Below are 21,082 nucleotides of genomic sequence, written 5' to 3'. Positions count from 1 at the left end.
AAGCAGGAAGCCTCTGCCCCTCCCAAAGCCAAAGCCAAGGCAAAGGCTTTGAAAGCAAAGAAAGCAGTGCTAAAAGGCATCCACAGCCACAAAAAAAGAAGATCCGCACGTCTCCCACTTTCCAGAGGCCTAAGACACTGCGGCTCCAAAGGCAGCCTAAACATCCTCGGAAGAGCGCCCCCAGGAGAAACAAGCTTGACCACTATGCCATCATCAAGTTCCCCCTGACTACGGAGTCAGCCATGAAGAAGATAGAAAACAATAATACTTGTGTTCATTGTGGATGTCAAAGCCAACAAGCACCAGATCAAACAAGCTGTGAAGAAGCTGTATGACATTGATGTGGCCAAGGTCAACACCTTGATCAGCCTGATGGGGAGAAGAAGGCGTATGTTCGACTGGCTCCAGACTATGATGCTTTGGATGTTGCCAACAAAATTGGGATCATCTAAACTGAGTCCAGCTCATTAATTCTAAATATAAAAATTTTATACTGAAAAAAAAAAAAAAGAGAGAGAGAGAATCTTAAAAGCAGCAAGAGAAGTTAGTTACCTAACGGTGAGTTCCTATAAGACTGTCAGCTGATTTCTCAAAGGAAACGGCAGCCTAGAATGGATTGGCAAGAAATCCTTGAAGTCATGAAAAGCAGAGACCTACAGCTAAGATTGCTCCATCCAACAAAGATATCACTTAGAATCAAAGGGCAGATAAAGACCTTCCCAGACAAGAAAAAACTAAAGTAGTTCATCGTCATTAAACCATGAAATGTTAAAAGGGCCTATGTAAGAAAAACAATCAGATCAAAACTATGAACAATTAAATGGCAATATATACATATCTATCAACAACTGAATCTGAAAAACTAAGCAAACAAGAAGAAGAGAGACAGAATCATGGATACAGAGAGTGTTTTGATGAATGCCAGATGGGAGGTGGTATGGGGTAATGGGTGAAGAGGTGAGGGGATTAACAAGTCCAAATTGGGCCCTGGCCGGTGTGGCTCGGTGTTGTGAACCAAAGGGTCGCCGGTTTGATTCCTGGTCAGGGCACAGGTCTGGGTTGCTGGCTAGGTCAGGTCCCCAGTAGGGGGCGCACGAGACACAACCACACATTGATGTTTCTCTTCCTCTCTTTCTCCCCCCTTCCTCTGCCTAAAATAAATAAATAAAATATTTAAAAAAAATTTTTAGAAATAAAGATATCCAAATTGGAAGTTACAGAATAGCCATGGGGCCATAAAGTAGTTTATAGGAAATGGAGTAGTCAAAGAATTTTAATGCATGACCAATGGACATGAACAATGGTGCGGAGATTGCCTTAAGGAATGGAAGGTGCTGGGTGAAGGGTAGCAAAGGGGGAAAAAATTGGGACATCTCTAACAGCGTAATCAATAGATAAAATTTTTAAAAAAGAGACATTTCAAATACATGGAATTTGTGAACTTGTATATCCTGATACAAACATGTCAACAGTAAACATGACCAAACATTTATGAGACAGAGAAAACATTTGAACATTAACTGCACATTTAAAGGTTTAGAAGTATTTTTGATAAATCTATGATGTGATGATCTATGATGTGATGCTAAAAATTTGCTTCAAAATAATCCAGGTATGTGGGGCTGCAGAGAGAAGTGGGTGGTGGTATAGATAAAACAGTCCTGGCCAGGTGCATGTGGGTTGTGCCCAGGGATTTATTGCACTATAATTTCTGCTTCTATTCATATTTGGAGAGTATCATAATATAATGTTAGCAAAAGAAAAAGGAAAAAAAAAGACCAATACATAGACCCATATATATTCTCTCTAAAAGAGACTCACTTCAGATCAAAGACACACAGATATTGAAAGTAAAGTGATAAAAAAAAGATATTTCATGCAATGTAAATGAAAATTTTTAAAAAAGCTGGGGTAGCAATACTTACATCAGACAAAAGAGACTTTAAAACAAAGCCTATAATAAGAAACAGAGAAGGATACTACATAACAATAAAGGGATCAATCCCTTTATATTCTCTTTATAAGAGAATATAACCCTTGTAAACATTTATGCACCCAACACAGGAGCACCTAAATATGTAAAGCAAATATTGATAGACGTAAAGGGAGAGAGCAACAGTAAGAGAGTAATCGAAGGGAACTTGTAACACCTTAATGACGTCACTGGATCACTGGCTATATCTCACAGACAATCAACACAGAAACGGCAGCTTTAAATGACACATTAAGTCACATGGATTAAATTGACATTTCTCAGAGTATTTCACCACAAAGCAGCAAAATACACATTCTTTTCAAGTGCACATAGAACATTTTCTAGGATAGATCTCATTAGGACATAAAATATGCAAGTCTCAATAAATTTTAGAAGACTGAACTCCTATCAAGCACCTTTTCTGACCACAATTGTGAAAAACTAGAAATCAATTACAAGAAAAAAAGCAGAATAACATACAAACACATGGAGGCTAAATAGCATGTTACTAAACAATGAATGAGATCAAGAAATAAATCAAGGGTACCTTGAGAAAAAGGAAAACACAAAAACCTAAAATCTACGAGACACAACAAAAGCAGTATACTGTAAGAGGGGAACTCACAGTAATACAGACCTATCCCAAATACAAGAAAAATCTTAAACAACCCAACTGTACATCTAAAGGAAATCAAAAAGAACAACAAACAAAGCCAAAAGTGAGTAGAAGAAAGGAAATAATAAAGATTAGAGTGGAAATAAAAAAGTTTAAAAAAAATACAAAAAATGTCAACCAAGACCTAGTTCTTTTGAAAGGTAAACAAGATTGATGTATCTTTAACCAGACTCACCAAAAAAAGAAAAAGAGAGTGGGTCCATATAAATAAAACAAGAAACGAAAGAGAGAATGTAGTAACTGACACCAGAGAAATACAAAGAATTATAAGAAAATATTATGGACAATTATATGCCAACAAATTGGACAATTTGGATGAAGTTGATAAATTCCTAGCAACATGCAATCTTCCAAGACTGAATCAAGAAGAAACAAAAAATCTCAACAGACTGATTAAAACCAATGAAACTGAAGCAGGAATCAAAAATCTACCAACAAACAAAACTGCTGGATAAAATAGCTTCACAGGTGAATTCCAACCATTCAAAGAACTAGAACTAACATCTACCCTTCTCAAACTATTCCCAAAAATTCAAGAGAAGACTCCCAAGCTCATTTAATGAAGCCAGTATTACCCTGTTTCCAAAACCAGATAAAAACACTACAAAGAAAAATGATAGGACAATAGTCCTGACAAACACTGATGGAAAATTTCTTAAGAAAATATTAGCAAACCGAATTCAGCAATACATTTAAAAAATCCTACACCATGATCAAGAGGGATTTATCCTGAGATGCGGGGATGGTTCAATATCTACAAATCAATTAACATGATATATCACATTAACAAAATGAAGAATAAAATCATATGATCATGCTCTTTCCATAAGCAGCCTCAGGTGACCTCTGAAAATGATTTGCTATTCACTTGCCCCAGAAAACTCAACAAAATCACACAAATCAAGAGGTTCAAATATTCATGTTCACATTAAGAAGACTCGTAAAACTGCCCAGCAAGCGTAGGCATATCCAGAAAGCCAAGTATCTGCAAGCTGTCACTTTACAGAAGCAGTATGTGCTAGTCCATTGTTACAATGGTGGAGTTTGTAAGTATGCCCAGGCCAAGAAATGGGGCTGAACATAGGGTCAGTAGTCCAAAAAAGATGTTAAATTTTTCCTGCACATGCTTAAAAATGCTGAGGGTAATGCTGAACTTAAGGGTTTAGATACAGATTCTTTAGTCATTGAGTACAGCCAGATGAACAAAGCTCCCAAAATGCTGTGCACAACTTACAAAGTTCATGGGCAGATTAACCCATACATGGGCTATCCCTGCCATGCTCAGGTGATCCTTACTGAAAAAGAGCAGATTGTTCCTAAGCCAGAGGAGGAGGTTGCATAGAAGAAAAGATATTCCAAAAGAAACTGAAGAACAAAAATTCATGGCCTAGGAGTCAATTCCATATAATATAAATGCTAATGAAAGTAAAAAAATAAAATGTGATCATACCAATAGATGCAGAAAAAGCGTTTGACAAAATCCAGCACCCACTTATGGTAAAAACTAAGAAAAGTAGAGGAAACATACCTCAAGATAATAAAAGCCACATATGACAAACCCACAGCTGACATCATACTCAATATGGAAAAAACTACAAGCATTTCAAGATCAGGAATATGACAGGAACGTCCACTTTCATCACTCATATTCAACATAGAACTAGAAGTCCTAACCACAGCAATCATACAAGAAGAAATAAAAGGCATCAATTTTAATAAGAATTAAAATTGCCATTATCTGCAGATGACATGCTACTATATATAGAGAACCCTAAAGATTCCACAAAAAGAACTAGAACTGATAAATTCAATAAAGTCACAATATACAAAATAAATGTTCCTAAATCAGTTGCATTTTTACATAATAGTGAACTGTCAGAAATAGCAACTAAGAAAACAATCCCACTTATAATTTCATCAAAAAAATAATAATACCTAGAAATAAATTTCAGAAAGAAGTAAACAACCTGTACTTGGAATATTGTAAGACATTGAAGAGAGAGAAGTAAAAAAGATACAAATAAATGGAAACATATATCAAGCTCATGGGCAGGAATAATTATCTTATTTTGCCATGTATAATGCACATTTTTTGGTCTAAATTTTTAAGGAAAAAATAATGATGTGCACAAGTACTGCCTGAAATACCTGTATCTGTTCTTGTGTTTTGTAATTATTTGTTACATAAAATTTCTTTTGCCATAATATGTTCAAAAATAAATCCTAAAATTCCTTTGTAGTACAAAAAACATCTAGATATAAAATAACAGAATTAAATAATTAAAATGAGATTTTCCTGAAAATTTGGGCCAAAAATGTGGGTGTGCATTACACATGGGAACTCATTATGAACAGCAAAATACAGTAACATCACTATAATGTCCGTACTAGCCCTGACTGGTGTCTAGCTCAGTTAGCTAGGTGCCATACCGCAAAGCAAAAAGTCACCAGTTCGATTCCCAGTCAGGGTACATGCCTGGGTTGAGGGTTCAGTCCCTAGACAGGGCATGTGCAAGAGGCAACAAATCCATGTCACATTAATGTTTCTCTTCCTCTTCCTCTCTCTGCCTTCCCCTCCCTCTAAAATCAGTAAGCATGGCCCTGACCAGTACAGCTTAGTGGGTTGATAGTCGTCCCACTAATCAAATGGTTGCCAGTTCGATTCCTAGTCAAGGCACATGCCCGAGTTCAGTCTAGATCCTCGGACATAACCAATGGTTCTCTTGCACATCGATATTTCTCTCCCTCACCTCCTCCCTCCCTTCCCCTTTCTCTAAAAACAAATAAATAAAATCTTCACAAAAAAAGAAAAGAAGTGCTCACTAGACATGCTGATTCCACACAGACACACCCAATGTGAGAATAACAAGAAAAAAACTAGAGACTGAGGGACAGCCTATTCATTCCAGATACTGAAAGCTATTATAAGTCTCAATAATTAAAACAGCATTACTAGTACATACCAAGAAAGACAAATGAAGAGAACAAAATTTAAAGTTCAGAAATATACCAAACACATTGGGAATTTAATAAATGATAAATGTGGCATCTCATAACATTGGGGGGAAAATAATTACTCAAGAGTGTTGGGAACATCAAAATACAACTAAACTATAGGACAACCATCACTCAGTACTGCCTGAAGTCAAACTGAATGGAAGTCCTACAAATACAGACTTAAAGAAGAAACCGTATCAAGATTGGAAAGAGGGGCCAAGACTAGGAATGGTTTCATCCCACACCTACATGCAGTGGACAAAAATCGGGAGGGGTATCTCAGCTACAGAGGTCCCTGCTGAGGAACAAGCAGTCTCAGCCCCACACCAGGCTCCCCAGTCTACTGTTCCAGTGCCAGGAAGAGAAGTCTCCATAACCTCTGGCTCTAAAAATCAGCAAGGAGTGTAGCTGAGAGGAAGGCTTCTGGAGTCCCAGGCAATTCCTCTTAAAGGGCCTGCACAGCCTTCCTTGGTCTTATTCTCTCTGAACTTCAGCACACAGGTAGCAGCTTGAAAGGCACCAGGGATATACCAGGAGGAATTAAATCATCTGGCATCAGGGTAGAGGTGCAGGGGCAGTTTTCTGGCACAAAAGTGTTGGCAAAGGACACTTTCTTTTCTGAGACCCTCCCCTATAACACAACCAGCAGGCAGGTGCCATATGTCAGTCTCCATCAACCTGGCTCACATAGTTTGCCCCACCCAGGTGATTCCAAGACCCCTCTGCACCCACCTCGCAGACCTATCCAAGCTGTTCCCAGTGGCTTTTCCATAAAAACTGCCTGTCTTCTTGGCTCTTGCTGTGGGTGTCCCTAAAATCTCTCAAAGGTTCACAAATTGCAAACAAGCAGTACCTGGAGTTGGCATGCCCCAAACTTCTTGCTAAGTGGCTCCAGGCCTAGCACTAGCAGCAGTGGGCCTTGGTTTACAGCTTGGCCTCTCGTGGACACCTCCAAACCCAATGCTAGTAGCAGCCATCTGCAGATCGTTCTGTAGCTCATGCTGGTGGCCCCAGGCAGGACACAGGCAGTAGCTAACCTTGCAACTCCCATGAAGCCCCAGTGCCAGTGCAGTCACTGGACAGCTTCAGACCATGCCAGATTATAACCCCATCACCACCACAAGTGACACACTCAAGGGGCAGACTCTGTGAGAATCAATGCCCCACAGAAGCAAGTCCTGCTCCATAGAGTCAGCTCCTGCAGAGCAGCTCCTCTGCTATAGTCAAAGCTGGTCTTCACAGCCGATTGGCTTGAGGGTCAATCCCTCCCAGTGACACCAGGAACAATCAAGGCTCAACTACAACAGGATAGTGCACACAGTTCACACAGATGCATACCTAGAGTGCCCAGTGTGGTTGACTGGGGAGGCTGCACAACTGGACCCTACAATACGTCTTCTACACAAGGCCACTCTACCAAGTCCAGGAGACATAGCAATTCTACCTAATACATAGAAACAAACAGAAAAGCAGCCAAAATGTGGAGACAAAGACACAGATCTCAAATGAAAGGGGAGAAATCTCCAGGAAAAATACTAAATTAAATGGAGACAGCAAACTACCAGAGACAGAGTTCACAACAATGGTTATAAAGATGCTCAGAGAGCTTAGTGAGAACTTGAAAAAGGACGTAGAAATCATAAAAAAAAAAAAGTCAGAAATGCAGGATATACTAACTGAAATAAAAAATAGTCTACAGGGCCCTGACTGGTGTGTAACTCAGTAGACTGAGTGCCAGCCTGTGAACCTAAAGGTCACCAGTTCAATTCCCAGTCAAGGCACATGCCTGGATTGCAGGCCAGGTCCTCAGCTGGGGGTACACAAGAGGCAACTGATTGATGTATCTCTCACACACGGATGTTTCTCTCCCTCCCTTCTCCTCTCTCTAAAAGTAAATAAAATCTTTTTTTAAAAAATATTTTTTAAAAAGAAGTAAAATTGGTTGCTAGGGAATGGTCATGTGGATGTGTAATGCAGCAGAGGAAATATAGTCAATGGTACTCTGGTAGCTATGTGTGGTGTCAAGATGGGTGCAGGATTTATTGGGATGATCTTGGTCGGTTATGTGGTATCTGGTCACTGGGGTATACACCTGAAACTAGTGTATTATTGTATGTCAACTGTAACTGAAAAATAAAAAATGATGAAAGACAAATACCATATGATCTTGTAAGAGGAATCTAATGAACAAAAGAGAACCAGAGGCACAGAATCATGGAAGATACTGACAGCTGTAAGAGGCGAGGGTGGAGGCAAGGAATTAATGAAAAAAGTTGAAGAGATTAGTCAAAGAACATACATGAAGGACCCATGGACATGGACGATAGTGTGAGGATTGACTATGGGAGTAGAGAGCAGGCTGGGTGGAGGGAGGGACAGGGGAAAAAATTGGGACAACTGTAAGAGCATAAACAATATATTTTTAAAAAAATAATTATTAAATAAGTTTACCATAATAAAAAAAAGGAGACAGAGAGAGTTGGGGACCCCAAGAAACTATCTAAGGAAAAAAAAGCTGAATTCATATCTTGGACATTACATAAGGATACATTATAAATGGATCAAATATTTAAATGTGGTGGGAAAATAAAAATGTTAGAAGGAATAGAATTATTTTATTATCACAAAGTGGGGAAAGCTTTTTAAACAATGACATATTTATTTTAAATTATGTATAAATATATGCATGTATTTTAAATTATATACACACACATATATGATGTGTCCCTGTGTGTATGCATATATCAAGGCAAAAATCACCATAAGCAAAGTCAAAAGACAAATTAGGAAGAAATATTTGCACTCCATTTTAAGAAGCTAACCTCCCTAATGGAGAAAAAGCCACAAGTCAGTAAGAAAAAGTCACACTAGTCAACAAAAATATACAAAGAAAATACAGTTTATCAAAAGTGAAATATAAATAGCTCTTAATATATGAAAGTTGCATATCCTAGCTGGATCAATAGAAACTAGAAAAGAATCCTACTTTTTCCCCCCTATACTTTCCTGAAACCAGAAGAGTTTATTTTACACCTAACACACTGATGCTGACATTATCTTCTTAGGGGGTTAAAAAAAAAAAAAAAAAAAGGAACTTATACAGATATTTAAGTTCACATTTTGTATTCCTATCACACAAAGTCCCTTCCATGAAATAATTTGCATCCAAAATACTGCCATTGGCTACTGAGATGAAGCAAAGGTTTAATCACTGGAGAGCATTCAGAGAAAATTAAACCATTGAACCTAAGACCTGTTCAACTGTGGGGTTTTGTCAGAGTGTTTTTCCCCTCCCCAGCAATCTATACAACAATTTTCCAAACTATGCTCATAATACATTCATTCCCAGGAATCACTTCTCAGAAGCACATAAATAAACTATCACACAGCCAGAGTTGACCAAATGTGTTTTGACAGATCCAGGTCAAGCAACTGCAAAGCTTCTAAATATGCACCCCTACAGGCCTATATAGCACCAGCCTTTGGTTCCAACATAGTTCCTTTCCTTCCTGTAGGCCTAGTTCTGGCTTTTGAGGAAAGAAAAATAAAATAAAGCTGTCAACTGAGTGGATCAAACCTCCAGCAGGGTATATTTTAAAAGACTGTCATATAAATCCCTTCAAACAAACATCTGCTGAAGAGAAATGCAGGCAAATTAGTTATAAAAGACAATACAACAAAAACTCTACATATTTTAATTTTTTAAAGATAAAAAGAGTAAGAAAATATTCAGATGTGCTACCTTCATCAAATTGTAAATTAGCTAGCATAGAGAGCAACATAGCTCAAAGCCAAACACTACCATGCAGATGGCCATTTTTAACTTTTTGTCTATGTTAATTCTATTAAATAACATGCTTCTGAGCAATAAAGTCATTTTTGTCTTAACAATTTATAAAATTTCAGAAGAATAGAAGGCATATGGAAGGGAGAGGAATTGCTAGGTAGGGGGGATATACTATTAATTAACTGCAAATATCAATTAATAATGCAGCCTTAATTATTTGCCAACACATAAAAATAAGCAGAACAGTATTTCTGGAAAGCATTAAAATTATTTACGAAATTATTCATTCAGGAAGTGTTACCAAATATCTACTCTTTGGTTAAAACTTCAGCATACACCAACACATGTAAAAATCTATAAGATAGGAAAAGTACCTGTATACTTATTAACATGAGAAAGCAATTTCTACATGTATATTTACTTACACCTTATGAACAAAACAATATTAAACTAAACACAGTAAGAGGGTATATCTAAATCTAAGCACTATGTTCTCTCCTTCACTAAAACGTCTTTTGACTATTACCAGAGTTACTTCATGTTCCAAGTTCTATATATCTAACACCTGATTGATGATCTTCTCCTTAAAAAAAAGAAAGAAAACAAACAATGTCTCTTTCAGTATTCCTTTTTTCAGTGAGGGCCACTAAGTTGCTTAAGACAGAAACCTAGAAGTCCCCTCTTCCCTGGCCCCTTCGAATTCTACCCATTACCAAATTCTAAATATTCTTGAATTGCCTCCTAAATATTCTTCAATTAATTCCTTTCTATCCTCTCCACCAACACCACTCTTGTCTAAGTAAGCTAGTCTCACCAGAGACTAGCGTCCAGTACCCCTGCATTCATTCTGGTACATCTTCAATCTGTTCTCTGCCTAGCAGTAGTAACTGTTTTCATCAAAAAGCAAATCTAGTTCCAGCCAAGATGGAGACGTAGGTACATACACTTTGCCTCCTTGCAAAACCAAAAGGAAAAACCAATTTAAAAACAAAAAACCAGAACTGCCAGAAAATCAAACTGTATGAAAGTCTGACAACCAAGAAGTTAAAGAAGAAACATTCATCCTGACTGGTAAGAGGGGCGGAGAGGGGCAGCCGGGGTGGACAGGATGTGTGGCAAGGTGGCAGTTGCCGGACCAGGAAGTCCCACATTCACATGCGGATAAACTGCAAGGGACTACTGGGGAGCAAGACTTTGCAACCCAGGGTTTTAGCATAGGCAAAGACTCAGAACCTCTGGCTGTAGAAATCTGTGGGGCCTGTGGCAGCAGGAAAAACTGCTAGTCTCTTGAAAGCAAGGCGAAAACTGAGCAACTGGCATCACTCCCTCTCAACTCTCCCCCATATACAGCACAACAATGCAGCAAAGTGGATTGCCCCCTCTGGTGAATACCTGAGGCTCTGCCCCTTACAACAGGTGTGTCAAGAAAAAGAAATATGGCACAAATGAAAGAACAGATCAAAACTCCAAAAAAGAACTACCAACAAGGAGACAGACAACCTATCAGATGCAGAGTTCAAAACACTGGTAATCAGGGTGCTCACAGAAATGACTGAGTACGGACGCAAAATAATAGAAAAAGTGAAGGCTATGCAAAGTGAAATAAAGAAAAATATACAGGGAACCAACTGTGAAGGGAAGGAAACCGGGACTTAAATGAATAATTTGGAACAAAAGGAAGAACTAAACATTCAACCAGAACAGATTGAATAAGCAAGAATTCAAAAAAAAATGAGGAGAAGCTTATAAACCTCTGGAACAACTTTAAATGCTCCAACATCCAAATCATAGGGATGCCAGAAAGAAAGAGGAAGAGCAAGAAATTGAAAACTTATTTGAAAAAATAATGAAAGAGAACTTCCCCAATCTGGCAAAGGAAATAGACATATAAATTCAGGAGGCTCAGAGAGTCCCAAAAAATATTGGGCCTAAAGAGGAACACACCAAGACACATCATAATTACATTACCCAAGATCAAAGACAGAGAATCTTAAAAGCAGCAAGAGAAGAGGGCACAGTTACCTACAAAGGAGTTCCCATAAAACTACGAGCTGATTTCTCAAAAGAAACCTTACAGGCTAGAAGGGGCTGGAAAAAAGTATTCCAAGTCATGAAAAGCAAGGACCTACACTGAAGATTACTTTATCCATCAAAACTATCATTTAGAACGGAAGGGCAGATAAAGTGCTTCCCAGATAAGGTAAAGTTAAAGGAGTTTATCATATAATACAGCAATGCATCAAAAAGATCATACACCATGATAAAGTGGGATTTATTCCAGGAATGCAAGGTCGGTACAACATTCCCAAATCAATAAATGTGATTTACCACATAAAGGAAATGGAGGATGAAAACCACATGATCATATCAATAGAGGCAGAAAAAGCTTTTGATAAAATCCAGCACCCATTTATGATAAAAACTCTCAAAGTGGGAATAGAGGGAAGATACCTGAACATAATAAAGCCATATATGACAAACCGACTTGCTAACATCATACTCAACAGGCAAAAACTACAAGTGTTCACCTTAAGATCAGGAACAAGACAGGGATAGATGTCTGCTTTTACCTCTCTTATTCAACATAGTACTGGAATCCTAGCCACAGCAGTCAGACAAGAAGAAAAAATAAAAGGCATCCAAGTTGGAAAGGAAGAAGTAAAACTGCCTGTATTTGCAGATGACATGATACTGTATATATAAAGAACCCCAAAGATTCCACCAAGAAACTACTAGAACTGAATTAATGAATTAAGCAAAGTAGGAAGATATAAATTTAATATTCAGTAATAAGTTGCATTTTTATGTGCCAATAATGAACTCATGGAAAGGGAAATTAAGAAAATCCCATTCACAATTGCTTCAACAAGAATAAAATACCTAGGAATAAACCTAACTAAGGATGTAAAAGACCTGTACTCAGAAAATTATAAGATGCTCAAGAAAGAAATTGAAGAATATACAAGTAAGTGGAAACACATACTGTGTTCATGGATAGGAATTAAAATCATTAAAATGTCCATACTACCCAAAGCAACCTACAGATTCAACGCAATTCCTATCAAGATTCCAATGACATATTTCACAGAACTATAACGAATATTTCAAAAATTTATATGGGGCCACAAAAGGTCCCACATACAGTGATCCTGAGAAAGAATGACAAAGTTGGAGGAATCATGCTACCTAATATCAAACTATACTACAAAACCAGAGTAATCAAAACAGCATGGTACTGGCATAAAAACAGACACATAGATCAATGGAACAGAACAGAGAGTCCAGAATTAAACCCACCCCTTTATAGTCAATTAATATTTGACAGAGGACAAAAGCACATACAATGGGCTAAAGATAGTTTATTCAATAAATGTTGCTGGGAAAATTGGACAGATATGCGCAGAAAAATGAAACTAGACCATGTTTTTACACTACACACAACAATAAATTCAAAATGGACCAAAGGCTTAAATGTTAGACCCAAAACCATAAAAATCATTGAAGAAAACATAGGCAGTAAAATCTTGGACATGGCTCGTAGAAATTTTTTATCGGTTATATCTCCCCAGGCAAGGGAAACAAAAAAAATAAATAAATGGGACTTCACCAAACTATAAAGTTTTTGCACAGTAAAGTAAACCGTCAACAAAATTAAAACACACAGAATGGGATTTAATATTCACCAATACAGCTGACAAGGAGTTAATATCCAAAATTTATAAAGTACTTATAAAACTCAACCCCCAAAACAAAGTCCAACTGAAAAATGGGCAAAGAACCTGAACAGACACTTCTCCAGAGAGGACATACAGATGGCCAATAAACATATGAAAAGATGCTCAACATCACTAATCAACAGAGAAATGCAAATAAAAACCACAATGAGATACCATCTCACATCTGTCAGAATGGCTATCATTAACTCAAAAAACAAGCACTAGCAAGGATGTGAAGGGGAACCCTTTTGCACTGTTGGTGGGAATGTAGACTGGTGCAGACAGTGTGGAAAGCAGTATGGAGATACCTCAAAAAATTAAAAATCAGTCTGTCTTTTGACCCAGCAATCCCAGTTCTAAGATTATACCCAAAAGGACCCAAAACACCAATTCGAAAGAACAGAAGCACCTCTAAGTTCATTGCAGCATTATTTACAACTGCCAAGACAGAGAAGCAGCCCAAGTGTCCATCAATAGATAAATAGATAAAACAACTATAGGACAGTCACACGACAGAATTCTACTCCACCGTAAAAAATAAATAAATAAATAAATAAAATTTTTTTTTTTACCCTTTGCAACAGTATGAATGGACCTGGAGACCATTATGCTACATGAAATAAGCCAGTCAGAGAAAGACAAATACCACATTTCACTCACATGTGGAATCTAATGAACAAACTGAACACGCAAAACAGAGACTCATAGATGGAGAGCCGATGACAGCTAGTGTAGTGAGGGTGGGAGGCTATGATGGGGAGAGATTGAGTAAAAAGCAAAAAGGGCTCATGGACAGCATTAAAATGATGTGGGCAAGTATAAGAGGACTAAATGGTGATGGAAAAAAAAATAAAGATTAAGTTTTAATAAACAAATAAATAAAAGAAAATAAAGCTGTTAGTACCAAACATGCAGAGACTATGTATAGGGGCTAAGGCTGGCATGCAGATAGTGGGTGTTAGCTAAAAAATAAAGTCAAATGGACTAAACATTACTGTAATGTCTTGATTCTAGAGCTTACCAATTGGTTAAGAGGTACATCTTTACTTGCATAATAGCTTTTTGAGGAGAAATACTGCCCTATTAAAGGCACACAATTTCAAAACATTAAAAAATTTTAAAAAGCATTTCTTTTAGAACTGACAAAACAGGGGTTTTATGAAATATCACCAGTGTGCCTAGCAAACACCTACCATTTGTTTCAAATTTTTCTTACTCAGAGTTGTACCAAAACATTACTCCTGGACCACTACTTATCCCCAAATCTACCTTGACTTCTACAGATAGTCAAAGATAAAATTTACAAAAACCTATTGCTGAAAATGAACAGAAGTAATCATTTGCAAAGATGTAGTTAGAATGCAAATGTGTGAAGTGCACCATATTAAGCCTAAGCTCTATCCAAAAGAAAAGGCTTCAAAGATATTGCAGGGCCAAACACTATATAAGTAATGTGCTAACCTTCAATTTCCTCGTGGGCTACAACAGCACCTACCTTTATAGAGTCATTGTAAAGATTAAATATAAAACACTCAGAACACGGCCTAGTATGCAATAAGCACAACGTAATACATGTATTTTAGGAAATGCCAAGCACCTATATAGGCAGTGGTTATAGAATCTTGGTTCCCACTCAAAATGCTGCATCAGGGGTTTCTCACTACCCTGGTACAACCTTAACTTCTATGTGGGAGGTTCTTGCCACTCACAGTGTTTGGCTCAATCTGGTTAAAAAAAAAAAAGGAAATCTCCAATGTAGCCTAATTTACAGGAAGCAGGAAGAGTCAGTATACATAAAGACACAGCTAATAGTAATATGAAACTTCTGTTCTTTACAAACTTGAAGACCTTATTCCAGGATTACAACATACTTCCAACTGTCCTCACTTATGCGCAAGTCTCTTCCCCCTCCAATTCATTCTACCTATGAATTGGCAGAAGGGGGGAGGGGGTAATAATCTACCTCTCCAAATCCATTCTTTACATCTTAAACTGACGTTAATCAAAACTAAGCTCAAAGCATCAACAGATAGATTAAGCTAGTCTCATAAATGCAGAAACACAAAATATAAGATTAATTTATCTCCATGCTTTCACTCACATTATTTTTCATACCTGCAATGTTATCCCTTTTCTCCAACATTTATCCAAATAGAGGTCAAAGATCAAGCCCACCTCTAATCACTTCAGCACTCACTTATTGTTTCTCTTCTTTGACTTTCCATAATACAAATTAAGTGACCTTCAAAAGTTAGCTGTTTTCATCTATGTTGGAAAGAAAGCTTCCTGAGAGGTGTCATATCAAAGTTTGTCAGTGTAAGCACACAGCTGGCATTCAATGCTTACTAACTCACATTACAATCGCAGGTTTGAATACACATCTTTGATTTTTGGCTTCCTAATCCTCCTTTGCCTCCACACTGCCATATATTAAAAAAATTATATATTATTTTGTTTTTCATTTTACTAGCAAATATTAGACTATCTAGAAAAATATGGGGGGCAGTAAACACTGACATCAATCTTAAATTTATTTCAATTTTTAAATGGCCAAGTCTATCATCTCTTTTCAGGACCACAAGAAAGAAAAGCCTAGTTACACTGGAAAAGAAACAGTTATTTTTACAAAGTAAAAGAGGAAAAGGCAATTGTTACTTCAGAATACTTGAAAGAGCAATGCCAATTTCTAGGTAGAGAAATTAAGCAAAACTCTAAATAAACTCAGATTAGAAATTTGACCATCATAACACTACACTTCTTTAGTACACTTACATTCACTGTCAAACATGGGGAAAATACATGAACATTTTGAAACAAAAGTTTGGTCAACCAGCCAGATTTTTTAAACCTACTCAAGAAACAATTTTTTAAAAAACTGCAGCTTAAATTCTACTTTTCTGAACCTAAGCTATACTGCACAGTGTACCATTTAGGGATATATATGACTGGAAAATGATCAGTCATTCCATGAAGCTCTCACTCCATTCTCTTTGGGTGGCTGCTAAGAAATGTGCTTATTAAGATCAATATCTAGTACCAAACTAGAGCAAACAGGAAATTCGAAGGTAACTATACCAGAGTAAAGAAAACATATGGCCAAGCAAATAACTAAAGCCAGAGTGAGTTATTTCACAACTATTCTTGCCGATTCAGCTATCTGGTGACTGTGTTTCCTTTCAAGAACTTGATTTCAAGGCCATACTGAAACTAAATTTTAAAAAAAGAGGCACGGGGGCGGGAGGGGGGCGGGGGGCGGCAGGAGGTGATGCTAACAACAACCTAAGTCACTGAATCAGAGCTAGAAGGGATTCTAATCATTTTAAAGATGAGAAATAAGATTCTAATTAGGTCACACAGGTAACTAATAGCAGAGGTAGAACTGAGGCTTCTAATTCCTAAAAAAGCAACAGATATTTACTGAGTGCTAGGCGGTATGTTACACACGTGATCACTCTTGCATACCACAACACTTCCCACTAATGCTCAAAAATATTTAAAACTTACATTTTTCTCTAAGCAAATTTCTGTAGTAGGAGAAGACAGTATCCATATCTCTAACAAGCAAGCTAAAATAAGCAGGGGGAAAAACCCCACCTTTTCAGTAGGAACAAATTGGAATTCCAAACAATTTATCCTTCCTGTCCTGGCTATAAAAATGCACCTGATGGCGCTGACTGGTGTGGCTCAGTAGGCTGGGCGTCATCCCACTAACAGAAAGGTTGTTAGTTGGATTCCTGGTCAGGACACATGCCTGGGTTGTGGGCCAGGTCACTGGTTGCGGCATACAAGAGGCAACTGATCAATGTTTTTCTGGCACATCCATGTTTCTCTCCCTCTCTTTTTCCCTCCCTTCTCCCCCTCTAAAAGTAAATAAAATCTTTTTTTAAAATGCACATGATGTTATTTACCATTAAATAAGACCATCAAAAGACATCTATACCGAAATTTCATGACCCAGTAGTTTAAGAAAAATGAGCCTTATCCTGCTGGGAAAATGATCTGTTTTTGTCACATCACACTGAAGAATTAGCTCTGTCACAGGATTAAAGTACAGCCATCTGAGGACAAAAGTCTAGGCAGAAAAAGGAACAATACTGAAATTTGATAAAGACCCCTGAGGAATATGGCACTTAACTGTTTCAATGGCACCTTTCATCTCAAAACAAATGTTATTTACATTACCAAGAATCAAAACCATGGCCCAATAAAGAAACACATCAATGACCTAGAGGGAATTCAACACTGATGTTCTGAACTCAGCCTTCTGCTCTACGAACAAGATCTAGTTTTATGTAATAGTACTGTGGTACAATAAGAAATATATATTTGGTCTTTGTTCCTAGTTCCTGGTACAGAACTCCTAAAACCCTTAGAATTTCCTGAGGAATAAGTCTCTTGTTATTTGTAAGAAATCCCTTTCAACCACACCTGAGTTTATGCTAATGCCGTGACTTGTCTTCGTGGGCTCCAAGATAGCTCCAGAATGAGAGCTGGTTGCCAGAGGAACCAAGCACCTGTGTAGAAGGTTGGAACTTTCATGTGCTGCCTCCAATCTGGAAAAGCCAGAGAGGCTGAAAACTGAGTTAATCACTAATGCCAATGATTCAACCAATCATTCCTAGGTAATGGAACCTCCACAAAAACCCCTAAAACAAAGGAGTTCAGAAAATTTCTAGATGATGAGCACTGTGAGGTACTGGAGAGAGGTGGAACCAGAGAGGGCATGGAAGCTTCCCATACCCTGACCTTTGCATCTCTTACATTTGGTTGTTTCTACGTTGTATCCTTTACAATAAACCTGTAAACATCAGCAAAGTGGTTTTCCCTAGTTTTGTGAGTCATCCTAGGAAATTATCAAACCTGAGTGAGGAGGGGGTCATGAGAACATCAAATTTGTAGTGAAGCCAGAATTTGTTGTGAATTACAGGTGGCCCAAGGCTTGCCACAGGCATCTACAATGGGGGCAGTCTAGTGGAACTGTGTGAGTCCTTTAACTTGTAGGATCCGACACTAACTAAGTACAGGTAGAGTCATAATTAAATTGAATTCTTGGGCACTCAGTTGGTGTTACAGAAATGGACAATTCATTGTGGTGTGGGAAAAAAACACCCACACACCAGTAGTTAATTCCTAGTCTGTATTTGTAAAGCTTGGAGATACAAATGGATTTGTTGATATAAACCCCCAGTTTACCTTGCCGCACATGAACACCCAAAAAATTAAAGCGATGTTGCAGAACAGTACTAATAATAATTAGCATTAATTTTATGCCATCGATGTGTCATCTTTGTGCCAGGCACTAAGCTTAGGATAAATTATTTCCAGTGTATATAACTTGAAAATATAGATACTGCCCCCAAAAGAATATGTGAAAATTAAATTTTCCACTGCACACAAGTGGCAGAGCTAAAGACTAAACTTAGTTTAACACTCAAATTCCTACATTATATCAACCTTTATTTTTTTATTATCTGTATAAAGTAATAAATTCTAATAACAACCCTGAAGAGAACATGTCCCAAATTATACTCTTGAAAGATCTGTCTTAAGAGATGCTCTGTTGCGCTCTGGCCAGTGCAGCCCAGTTGGCAGGAGCATCGTTCTGTAAAATGAAATGTTGCAGGTTCGATTCCTTGTCAGGGCACATGCCTAGGTTGCAGGTTCAGTCCTGGTCAGGGGTATACAAATACAAGAGGCAACCAATAGATGTATCTCTCTCACATTAATGTTTAACTCCTCCCACTCCCCTCCTTTCCTTCTCTTTAAAATCAATGAGCATGTCTTCAAGTGAGGATTAGGAAAACAAACAAAAAAAGACATGCTTTGTTGAAAAAAATAATACCTCTAAATTGTAATCTGCTTCAGAGTTAACTATGTTCTTTAGCCTCTTCTGTTTCTTCTCACTCTCTTAGTGATCTCATCCAGATTCCTGGTTTTAAATACAATCTGTCTGACACCACCACCAAGAGATACACCTCTAGCAGATCCTTTCTCCTGAATTCCAGATTCATAAACCCAACTACCTATTCAACACCTCTACTAAGTCTATTAGGCATCTATAACAAAGTATGTCCAAAACTGAGCTACTGTTCTTTCTTTCCATACTTGTTCCTCTTTCAGGTTTCCCCATCTCAATAAATGGCAACGGCATCCTTCCAGGAACTTAGAGCAAAAAACCCTGGAGTTGTCCTTTACTCCTTCCTTTCTTTCTCAGCACACATCCAATCTATCAGAAAAGCTAGTCGTCTTTACTTGAAAAATATATCTAGAATAGGACCATCTGTCACCATATTCACTGCTATCCCTAGTGCAAACTGTCATCTTCTCCCATTTGGAGTACAGCAATAGCCTCCTAACCGCTATTCCTGCTTTCGCCCTTGCTCAATCTACCACCAGTCTATCCAGCACTGCAGCCAGAATAATGGTAACGTTGAAATGGAAATCAGATCATATCGTACCACTGCCCCAAACCCTCCAAAGACTTCACTATCCACTTCACTATTTCACTCAGACTAAATCCCAAAAAAGAACAGGACCAGAGGCATCTGGGAGCTTATCAGAATGGGCCCAACCTCAGACCTACAAAATTACAATCTGAATTTTAACAAGAACACCCTAGGTAATTCGTGTGCACATTAAAGTTTGAAAAGTATTTGCATAAGGCAACACAACATAAGCACCCATCCTCCTCAACCCTTGCCATTCCTCAGGCAAGCTTCATGTCTCAGGACATTTGCAATTGCCATTTGCTATAGCTGGAATGCTCTTCTCATATCCTTTTACCTCTTTCAAGAATTTGTTGAAAGGTTACCTTATCTATGAAGCTGTCTGTGAATACTTGGTCCCTCCCCTCAATATGCCCTACTCCTCTTTCCTACTTCTACTTTTCTCATTACATCTCGTCATCATAGGTTAAAAAACTGCATGTTTACTTATTTATCTTGTCTAGTCCATCTCCCCATATAATATAATAAAATAAGCTCTATGAAGGCAGAGATTTTTGTCAGTTTTCTTCCCCAGTGTCCAGAACACAGTACTAACTCAATGTTTTTAAACACATAAAACAACAAACAAATAAAGTTTCTCTTCAAAACACTATCCAATATGTTGTATAAAATGGTTCCTTACCATGCAAACTGATGTTTCCTTAGTATCACATTCAACAAATCTACTTTTTAAAATATTCTGTGCCCTATGTAGGTACTGTAAACACTACTGTTCATCCATGAGTAAGGATAGAAATTTAAAAATCTGATTCATGAAGGGGCTGTGTCATCAAAGTTTGCAGAAAAACTGTGTCTTTGAGTTAAAAAAAAAATGCTTACAGCTCTCCACAAAGCCAAAACAATCCTTCATATCAGAGACTTTCAACCTTTTCCATTTCATGGCACACATAAACTAAAAATAGTATTTTTTGCCAATCTGACAAAAAAAGTATAATTTTGATTGATTTACAAAAATAATAACAGTAATTACCTACCCTTTTTGCTCCAAAGTGACTTTTTAAAAAAATCAGGTGCCTGTACTTGAATATAATGATCTCTGATACCAAATATTAACCAATCAGACACAACCTTATTATGCCTCATGACCAATCAGATGCACCTCTATTTTATGACCTAGATATCTATGGTTCAGACAGGACATTCACACAGGATGACTACTGTTGTGCTCTTGTTGTCATTGTTCTATTTGGCAATCTAATGGAACAGAAGTCAGTGCCTAACTAAATAGTCAGGTATTAAATGTTTTAAAAATTCTTGCAGCACAGCAGTTTAATAGTGCTGCTTTATAGCAACAAAATAGTCTTCCACACAAATTTTCTCATCTGATCCTCAACAATTCCTTGAGGTCTTTGTAAAGCAAGTAACAAAAAGCCCATTTTAGAGGTGAGAAAACATACTCTGATTCTCAAGGCATTATAGTAATAA

At 37.6% G+C, this 21,082-nt stretch overlaps 1 protein-coding gene across 5 annotated transcripts in view; it reads right to left on the bottom strand.

The window, feature by feature from the left end:
- Positions 1 to 21,082, bottom strand: part of TMCC1 (transmembrane and coiled-coil domain family 1) — a 208,588-nt gene that overhangs the window by 172,217 nt on the left and 15,289 nt on the right. The window lies entirely within an intron of this gene.

Source organism: Pteronotus mesoamericanus, unplaced genomic scaffold (assembly GCF_021234165.1).
Source record: "Pteronotus mesoamericanus isolate MK-2021 breed Mesoamerican mustached bat unplaced genomic scaffold, CSHL_Meso_final scaffold_54, whole genome shotgun sequence".
Lineage (NCBI taxonomy): Eukaryota > Metazoa > Chordata > Mammalia > Chiroptera > Mormoopidae > Pteronotus > Pteronotus mesoamericanus.
This window is presented reverse-complemented; position numbering and strand designations above follow the sequence as displayed.